The sequence below is a fragment of the Arachis stenosperma genome, unplaced genomic scaffold, assembly GCF_014773155.1.
Source record: "Arachis stenosperma cultivar V10309 unplaced genomic scaffold, arast.V10309.gnm1.PFL2 arast.V10309.gnm1.Scaffold_100025, whole genome shotgun sequence".
In the NCBI taxonomy this organism is placed as follows: Eukaryota; Viridiplantae; Streptophyta; class Magnoliopsida; order Fabales; family Fabaceae; genus Arachis; species Arachis stenosperma.
In genome coordinates, this window is record NW_026651369.1 from 1,020,632 (window position 1) to 1,030,144 (window position 9,513).

The window sequence follows — 9,513 nt, forward strand, 5'->3', positions numbered from 1 at the left end:
TCATCAAGTTGAAGAACAAGTGATATCTTGGACAAAGAACAAGCGGAATTGAATAGAAGAACAATAGTAATTGCATTAATACTCGAGGTACAGCAGAGCTCCACACCTTAATCTATGGTGTGTAGAAACTCCACCGTTGAAAATACATAAGCATAAGGTCTAGGCATGGCCGAATGGCCAGCCTCCCAATGATCTAAGATAGCATAAAACGAAGATAGCTACCAAAGTCTACAGATACAATAGTAAAAGGTCCTACTTATAGATAACTAGTAGCCTAAGGTGTACAAAGATGAGTAAATGACATAAAAATCCACTTCCGGGCCCACTTGGTGTGTGCTTGGGCTGAGCAATGAAGCATTTTCGTGTAGAGACTCTCCTTGGAGTTAAACGCCAGTTTTTATGCCTGTTTGGGCGTTTAACTCCCATTTAGGTGCCAGTTCCGGCGTTTAACGCTGGAATTTCTTGAGGTGACTTTGAACGCCGGTTTGGGCCATCAAATCTTGGGCAAAGTATGGACTATCATATATTTCTGGAAAGCCCAGGATGTCTACTTTCCAACGCCGTTGAGAGCGCGCCAATTAGGCTTCTGTAGCTCCAGAAAATCCACTTCGAGTGCAGGGAGGTCAGAATCCAACAGCATCTGCAGTCCTTTTGAGTCTCTGGATCAGATTTTTGCTCAGATCCCTCAATTTCAGCCAGAAAATACCTGAAATCACAGAAAAACACACAAACTCATAGTAAAGTCCAGAAAAGTAAATTTTAATTAAAAACTAATAAAAATATACTAAAAACTAACTAAAAGATACTAAAAACATACTAAAAACAATGCCAAAAAGCGTACAAATTATCCGCTCATCACTCTTCCAAGCAATACAGAAGAAAATCCAAAAGGAGAGTGCAAGGCCATCAACATGGCCGAATTTGGAGAGGAAGGAAAGGCAGTGAACGCCACTGAGGAAGACCTCAATGGGCGTGCACTGACCTCCACTGAGTTCCCCAATGAGGAACCATGGGAATCTGAGGCTCAAAATGAGACCATAGAGATTTCATTGGACTTACTTCTGCCTTTCATGAGCTCTGATGAGTATTCTTCCTCTGAAGAGGATGAGTATGTCACTGAAGAGCAAGTTGCTAAATACCTTGGAGCAATCATGAAGCTAAATGACAAGTTATTTGGAAATGAGACTTGGGAGGATGAACCCCCTTTGCTCACCAAAGAACTGGATGACTTGTCTAGGCAGAAATTACCTCAAAAGAGACAAGATCCTGGGAAGTTTTCCATACCTTGTACCATAGGCACCATGACCTTCAAGAAGGCTCTGTGTGACTTAGGGTCAAGTGTAAACCTCATGCCTCTCTCTGTAAAGGAGAAGCTAGGGATCTTTGAGGTGCAAGCTACAAAAATCTCATTAGAGATGGCAGACAACTCAAGAAAACAAGCTCATGGACTTGTAGAGGAGGTTTTGGTGAAGATTGAAGACCATTACATCCCTACTGATTTCATAATCCTAGAGACTGGGAAGTGCATGGATGAATCCATCATCCTTGGCAGACCCTTCCTAGCCACAGCAAAGGCTGTGATTGATGTTGATAGAGGTGAACTGATCATTCAAGTGAATGAAGAATCCTTTGTGTTTAAGGCTCAAGGATATCCCTCTGTCACCATGGAGAAGAAGCATGAAGAGCTTCTCTCAAATCAGAGTCAAGTAGAGCCCCCACAGTCAAACTCTAAGTTTGGTGTTGGGAGGCCACAACCAAACTCTAAGTTTGGTGTTGAACCCCCACATTCAAACTCTAAGTTTGGTGTTGGGAGGTTCCAACATTGCTCTGAGTATCTGTGAGGCTCCATGAGAGCCCTCTGTCAAGCTACTGACATTAAAGAAGCGCTTGTTAGGAGGCAACCCAATGATTATATTTTGTCTATTCTCTTTTGTTATTTTATTTTATTTTGTAGGTTGATGATCATGAGAAGTCACAAAATCAATTGAAAAAGCAAAAACAGAATGAAAAATAGGAAGAAAAACAGCACACCCTGGAGGAAGATGTTGCTGGCGTTTAAACGCCAGTAAGGTTAGCAGTTGGGCGTTTAACGCCCAGTCTGGCACCATTCTGGTGTTTAACGCCAGAAAGGGGCACCAGACTGGCGTTAAACGCCAGAAAAGGGCAAGAACCTGGCGTTAAATGCCAGAAATGGGCACCAGCCCGGCGTTTAACGCCAGAATTGGCTCAAAACGTGATTTTGAATGCCATTTGGTGCAGGGATGACTTTTCCTTGACACCTCAGGATCTGTGGACCCCACAGGATCCCCACCAACCCCACCACCCTCTCTCTTCTTCACCCATTCACCAATCACCTCAATACCTCTTCCCCAAAAACCCTTCACCTATCAAATCCCATCTTTCTCTTCACCACTCACATCCATCCTTCATAAAACCCCACCTACCTCACCCTTCAAATTCAAACCACTTTCCCTCCCAAACCCACCCATACATGACCGAACCATGACCCCCCTCTCCTATATATACCCTCCTTCACCACTTCATTTTCACACAACATAAACACCACTTCTCCCCTCTTTGGCCGAACACAAAGCCTTTCCCTTCTCCCTCATTTCTTCTTCTACTCTCTTCTTTCTTCTTTTGCTCGAGGACGAGCAAACCTTTTGAGTTTGGTGTGGTAAAAGCGTTGCTTTTTGTTTTTCCATAACCATTTATGGAATCCAAGGCCGGAGAAACCTCTAGAAAGAGGAAAGGGAAGGCAAAAGCTTCCACCTCCGAGTCATGGGAGATGGAGAGATTCATCTCAAGGGTGCATCAAGACCACTTCTATGAAGTTGTGGCCTTGAAGAATGTGATCCCCGAGGTCCCTTTTTCACTCAAAAAGAGTGAATATCCGGAGATCCGACATGAGATCCGAAGAAGAGGTTGGGAAGTTCTTACCAACCCCATTCAACAAGTCGGAATCTTGATGGTTCAAGAGTTCTATGCCAATGCATGGATCACCAAGAACCATGATCAAAGTGTGAACCCGGATCCAAAGAATTGGCTTACTATGGTTCGGGGGAAATACTTGGATTTTAGTCTGGAAAATGTAAGGTTAGCATTCAACTTGCCCATGATGCAAGGAGATGAACATCCTTACACTAGAAGGGTCAACTTTGATCAAAGGTTGGACCAAGTCCTCACAGTCATATGTGAAGAGGGCGCCCAATGGAAGAGAGATTCAAGAGGGAAGCCGGTTCAATTGAGAAGGCATGACCTCAAACCCGTGGCTAGAGGATGGTTGGAGTTTATCCAACGCTCAATCATTCCCACTAGCAACCGGTCCGAAGTTACTCTAGACCGGGCCATCATGATTCATAGCATCATGATTGGAGAAGAAGTGGAAGTTCATGAGGTTATAGCCCAAGAACTCTATAAGGTGGCGGACAAGTCCTCCACCTTGGCAAGGTTAGCCTTTCCTCATCTCATTTGTCACCTCTGTTATTCAGTTGGAGTTGACATAGAAGGAGACATCCCCATTGATGAGGACAAGCCCATCACTAAGAAAAGGATGGAGCAAACAAGGGACCCCTCTCATCATGAGATCCCTGAGATACCTCAAGGGATGCACTTTCCTCCACAAGACTATTGGGAGCAACTAAACACCTCCCTAGGAGAATTAAGTTCCAACATGGGACAACTAAGGGTGGAGCATCAAGAACACTCCATTCTCCTCCATGAAATTAGAGAAGATCAAAGAATCATGAGAGAGGAGCAACAAAGACAAGGAAGAGACATTGAGGAGCTCAAGCACTCCATAAGACCTTCAAGAGGAAGAACAAGCCGCCATCACTAAGGTGGACCCGTTCTTTAATCTCCTTGTTCTTTATTATCTTGTTTTTCGAATTTAGTGCTTATATTATCTATGTTTGTGTCTTATGACCATTAGTGTCTTAGTGTCTATGCCTTAAAGTTATGAATGTCCTATGAATCCATCACCTTTCTTAAATAAACAATGTTCTTAATTGAAAAAAGATAAGAATTGCATGAATTTTGAATTTTATAATAGTCTAATTATTTTGATGTGGTGGCAACACTTTTGTTCTCTGAATGTATGCTTGAACAGTGCATATGTCTTTTGAATTTGTGGTTTATGATTGTTGGCTCTTGAAAGAATGATGAAAAGGAGACATGTTACTGAGGATCTGAAAAATCATAAAAATGATTCTTGAAGCAAGAAAAAGCAGTGAAAAAAAAAAACGAAAAAGAAAGAAAAAGAAAGAAATAAAGTTGTGATCCAAGGCAAAAAGAGTGTGCTTAAGAACCCTAGACCCCTCTAGTTGGGGACTCTAGCAAAGCTGAGTCACAATCTGAAAAGGTTCACCCAATTATGTGTCTGTGGCATGTATGTATCTGGTGGTAATACTGGAAGACAGAGTGCTTTGGGCCACAGCCAAGACTCAATAAGTAGCTGTGTTCAAGAATCATCATACATAACTAGGAGAATCAATAACACTATCTGGATTCTGAGTTCCTAAAGAAGCCAATCATTCTGAATTTCAAAGGATAGAGTGAGATGCCAAAACTATTCAGAGGCAAAAAGCTAAAAGCCTCGCTCATCTAATTAATACTGATCTTCACAGATGTTTTTGGAGTTCATTGCATATTCTCTTCTTTTTATCCTATTTGGATCTTCAGTTGCTTGAGGACAAGCAACAATTTAAGTTTGGTGTTGTGATGAGCGGATAATTTGTACGCTTTTTGGCATTATTTTTAGTATGTTTTTAGTAGTTTGAGTTGAGTTTTTAGTATATTTTATTAGTTTTTAGTTAAAATTCACTTTTCTGGACTTTACTATGAGTTTGTGTGTTTTTCTGTGATTTCAGGTATTTTCTGGCTGAAATTGAGGGACCTGAGCAAAAATCTGATTCAGAGACTGAAAAGGACTGCAGATGCTGTTGGATTCTGACCTCCCTGCACTCGAAGTGGATTTTCTGGAGCTACAGAAGCCCAATTGGCACGCTCTCAACGGCGTTGGAAAGTAGACATCCTGGGCTTTCCATCAATATATGATAGTCCATACTTTGCCCAAGATTTGATGGCCCAAACCGGCGTTCAAAGTCACCCTCAGAAATCCCAGCGTTAAACGCCGGAACTGGCACAAAAATGGGAGTTAAACGCCCAAACTGGCATAAAAGCTGGCGTTTAACTCCAAGGAGAGTCTCTACACGAAAATGCTTCATTGCTCAGCCCAAGCACACACAAGTGGGCCCGGAAGTGGATTTTTATGTCATTTACTCATCTTTGTACACCTTAGGCTACTAGTTTTCTATAAGTAGGACCTTTTACTATTGTATTTGAAATCTTCTGATCTTTGGAACCTTTTTCTTTAGATCTTTTGATCACTTTGGGAGGCTGGCCATTCGGCCATGCCTAGACCTTGTTCTTATGTATTTTCAACGGTGGAGTTTCTACACACCATAGATTAAGGTGTGGAGCTCTGCTGTACCTCGAGTATTAATGCAATTACTATTGTTCTTCTATTCAATTCCGCTTGTTCTTTGTCCAAGATATCACTTGTTCTTCAACTTGATGAATGTGATGATCCGTGACACTCATCATCATTCTCACTTATGAACAAAGTGACTGACAACCACTTCTGTTCTACAAGCAAACAAGGCTCTAGTGTTTATCTCTTGGATTCCTGATACACGATGCATGGTTGATCGCCTGACAACCGAGTGCTCGCCTGACAAACGAGCCAGCCATTCCGTGAGATCAGAGTCTTCGTGGTATAGGCAAGAACTGATGGCGGCATTCAAGAGAATCCGGAAGGTCTAACCTTGTCTGTGGTATTCTGAGTAGGATTCAATGATTGAATGACTGTGACGTGCTTCAAACTCCTAGCAGGTAGGGCGTTAGTGACAGACGCAAAAGAATCACTGGATTCTATTCTGGCCAGAACGAGAACTGACAGATGGATAGCCGTGCCGTGACAGGGTGCGTTGAACATTTCCACTGAGAGGATGGGAGGTAGCCACTGACAATGGTGAAACCCTTGCATAAGCTTGCCATGGAAAGGAGTAAGAAGGATTGGATGAAGACAGTAGGAAAGCAGAGAGACGGAAGGGAAGGCATCTTCATATGCTTATCTGAAGTTCTCACCAATGATATACATAAGTATCTCTATCTTTATCTTTATGTTTTATTCATCATCTATACCCATTTGAGTCTGCCTGACTAAGATTTGCAAGGTGACCATAGCTTGCTTCATACCAACAATCTCCGTGGGATCGACCCTTACTCGCGTAAGGTTTATTACTTGGACGACCCAGTGCACTTGCTGGTTAGTTGTGCGAAGTTGTAGTGATCACAATTTCGTGCACCAGCCTTAAACACAAGGTAGTCCCCATTCAATTGAAGGACTAATTCTCCTCTGTTAACATCAATCACAGCTCCTATTGTGGCTAAGAAGGGTCTTCCAAGGATGATACATTCATCCTCCTCCCTCCTAGTGTCTAGGATTATGAAATCAGCAGGGATGTAAAGGCCTTTAACCTTTACTAACACGTCCTCTACCAATCCATAAGCTTGTCTTACTGACTTGTTTGCCAATTGTAATGAGAATTTGGCAGCCTGTACCTTAAAGATCCCCAGTTTCTCCATTACAGAGAGTGGCATAAGATTTATACCTGATCCCAGGTCACATAGAGCCTTCTCAAAGGTCATGGTGCCCATGGTGTAGGGTATTAAGAATTTACCAGGATCTTGTTTCTTTAGAGGTAAAGTTTGTTGAACCCATGTATCTAGTTCACTAATGAGCAAGGGAGGTGCATCTTCCCAAGTCTCATGACCAAATAACTTGGCATTCAGCTTTATGATAGCTCCTAGATATTGAGCAACTTGCTCTCTAGTTACATCTTCATCCTCTTCAGAGGAAGAATAGTTTTCAGAGCTCATGAGTGGTAGAAGGAGGTTTAATGGAATCTCTATGATCTCTATATGAGCCTCAGATTCCTTCAAGTCCTCACTAGGGAAATCCTTATTGTTTGGGAGACGTCCCATGAGGTCTTCCTCATTGGGATTCATGTCCTCCCCTTCCTCTCTAGGTTCGGCCATTTTGATTATGTCAATGGCCTTGCACTCTCTTTTCGGATTCTCTTCAGTATTGCTTGGGAGAGTACTAAGAGGAGTTTCAGTGACTTTCTTACTCAGCTGGCCCACTTGTGCCTCCAAATTTCTGATGGAGGACCTTGTTTCACTCATGAAACTTAAAATGGCCTTAGACAGATCAGAGACTATGTTTGCTAAGCTAGAGGTGCTCTGCTCAGAATTCTCTATCTGTTGTTGAGAAGATGATGGAAAAGGCTTGCTATTACTGAGCCTATTTCTTCCACCATTATTAAAGCCTTGTTGGGACTTTTGTTGATCCTTCCATGAGAAATTTGGATAATTTCTCCATGAGGAATTATAGGTGTTTCCATAAGGTTCACCCATGTAATTCACCTCTGCTATTGTAGGGTTCTCAGGATCATAAGCTTCTTCTTCAGAAGATGCCTCTTTAGTACTGTTGGATGCATTTTGCCATCCATTCAGACTTTGAGAAATCATGTTGACTTACTGAGTCAATATTTTATTCTGAGCCAATATGACATTCAGAGCATCAATTTCAAGAACTCCCTTCCTCTGAGGCGTCCCATTATTCACAAAATTCCTGTCAGAAGTGTACATGAATTGGTTATTTGCAACCATGTCAATAAGTTCTTGAGCTTCTACAGGCGTTTTCTTTAGGTGAATGGATCCACCTGTAGAATGGTCCAGTGACAACTTAGAGAACTCAGATAGACCATAATAGAATATATCCAAAATGGTCCACTCTGAAAGCATGTCAGAAGGACACCTTTTGGTCATCTGCTTGTATCTTTCCCAAGCTTCATAGAGGGATTCACCATCTTTTTGTTTGAAGGTCTGAACATCCACTCTAAGCTTGCTCAGCCTTTGAGGAGGAAAGAAATTAGCCAAGAAGGCCGTGACCAGCTTATCCCAAGAGTCCAGGCTATCTCTAGGTTGTGAGTCCAACCATGTTCTAGCTCTGTCTCTTACAACAAAAGGAAAAAGCATGAGCCTGTAGTCTTCAGGATCTACTCCATTAGTCTTAACAGTCTTACAGATCTGCAAGAACTCAGTTAAAAACTGATAGGGATCTTCTGATAGAAGTCCATGAAACTTGCAGTTCTGTTGCATTATAGCAACTAGTTGAGGTTTCAGCTCAAAATTGTTTACTCCAATGGCATGGATTAAGATGCTTCTTCCATCAAATTTGGAAGTAAGTGTAGTATAGTCACCAAGCATCCTCCTTGCATTATTGTTGTTAGGTTCGGCTGCCATATCCTTTTCTTGTTCGAAAATTTCAGTAAGGTTGTCTCTGGATTATTGTATTTTAACTTCTCTTAGTTTCCTCTTCAGAGTCCTTTCAGGTTCAGGATCAACTTCAACAATAATGCCTTTTTCCTTGTTCCTGCTCATATGAAAAAGAAGAGAACAAAAAAGGAAGAGGAATCCTCTATGTCATAGTATAGAGATTCTTTTATGTTAGTAGAAGAAGAAAGGAATAGAAGAAGGAAAAGGTAAGAATCCAAACATAAGGGGGAGGAATAGGTTCGAATTCTTGAGTAGAAGAGAAGTGTTAGTAAATAAATAAATAAATAGAAGAAGATGAGAGAGAAGAGTTTTCGAAAATTATTTTTGAAAACAGGTTAGTGATTTTTGAAAATTAAGAGAAGAAGTAAAATTAAAATTAAAATTTGAAACAATTAGTTAATTAAAAGATTTTTGAAAAAGAGGGAGGTGATTTTCGAAAATTAGAAAGAGAAAAGCAGTTAGGTGATTTTGAAAAAGATAAGAATACAAAAAAAGTCAATTAGTTAGTTAAAAAAGATTTGAAAATCAATTTTGAAAAGATAAGAAGTTAGAAAAGATATTTTGAAATCAAATTTTTGAAAAAGCTATTATTTGAAAAGATATGATAGAAAAGATATGATTGAATTTTATTTTGAAAAAGATTTAATTTTTTTTTAAAATTAAAATTGATTACTTGACTAACAAGAAACTAAAAGATATGATTCTAGAATTTAAAGATTGAACATTTCTTAACAAGAAAGTAACAAACTTCAAATTTTTGAATCAATCATATTAATTGTTAGTAAAGTTTCGAAAATTATGAGATAAAAATAAGAAAAAGATTTTGAAAAATATTTTTAAATTTTCGAAAATCATAAAAAATTGAAAAAGATTTGATTTTTGAAAAAGATTTTAAAAAGATAGGATTTCTAAAATTGAAAATTTGACTTGACTAACAAGAAACAACTTATTTTAAAATTTTTTTGACTAAGTCAACCCAAAATTTCGAATTTTATGAGAGAAATAAGGGAAATATATTTTTTATTTTTGAATTTTTAATGATGAGAGAGAAAAATACAAAAATGACTCACAACATGAAAATTATGAATCAAAACACATGATGCATGCAAG

The 9,513-nt window shown here is 39.9% G+C and overlaps 1 non-coding gene across 1 annotated transcript; it reads left to right on the forward strand.

The window, feature by feature from the left end:
* Nucleotides 1-7,863: 7,863 nt before the first annotated feature.
* LOC130959918 (small nucleolar RNA R71) lies at nucleotides 7,864-7,971 on the forward strand. The gene has a single exon (XR_009078907.1). It is a non-coding gene; the product is annotated as a small nucleolar RNA R71 (small nucleolar RNA).
* The last annotated feature ends 1,542 nt before the right edge of the window (nucleotides 7,972-9,513 follow it).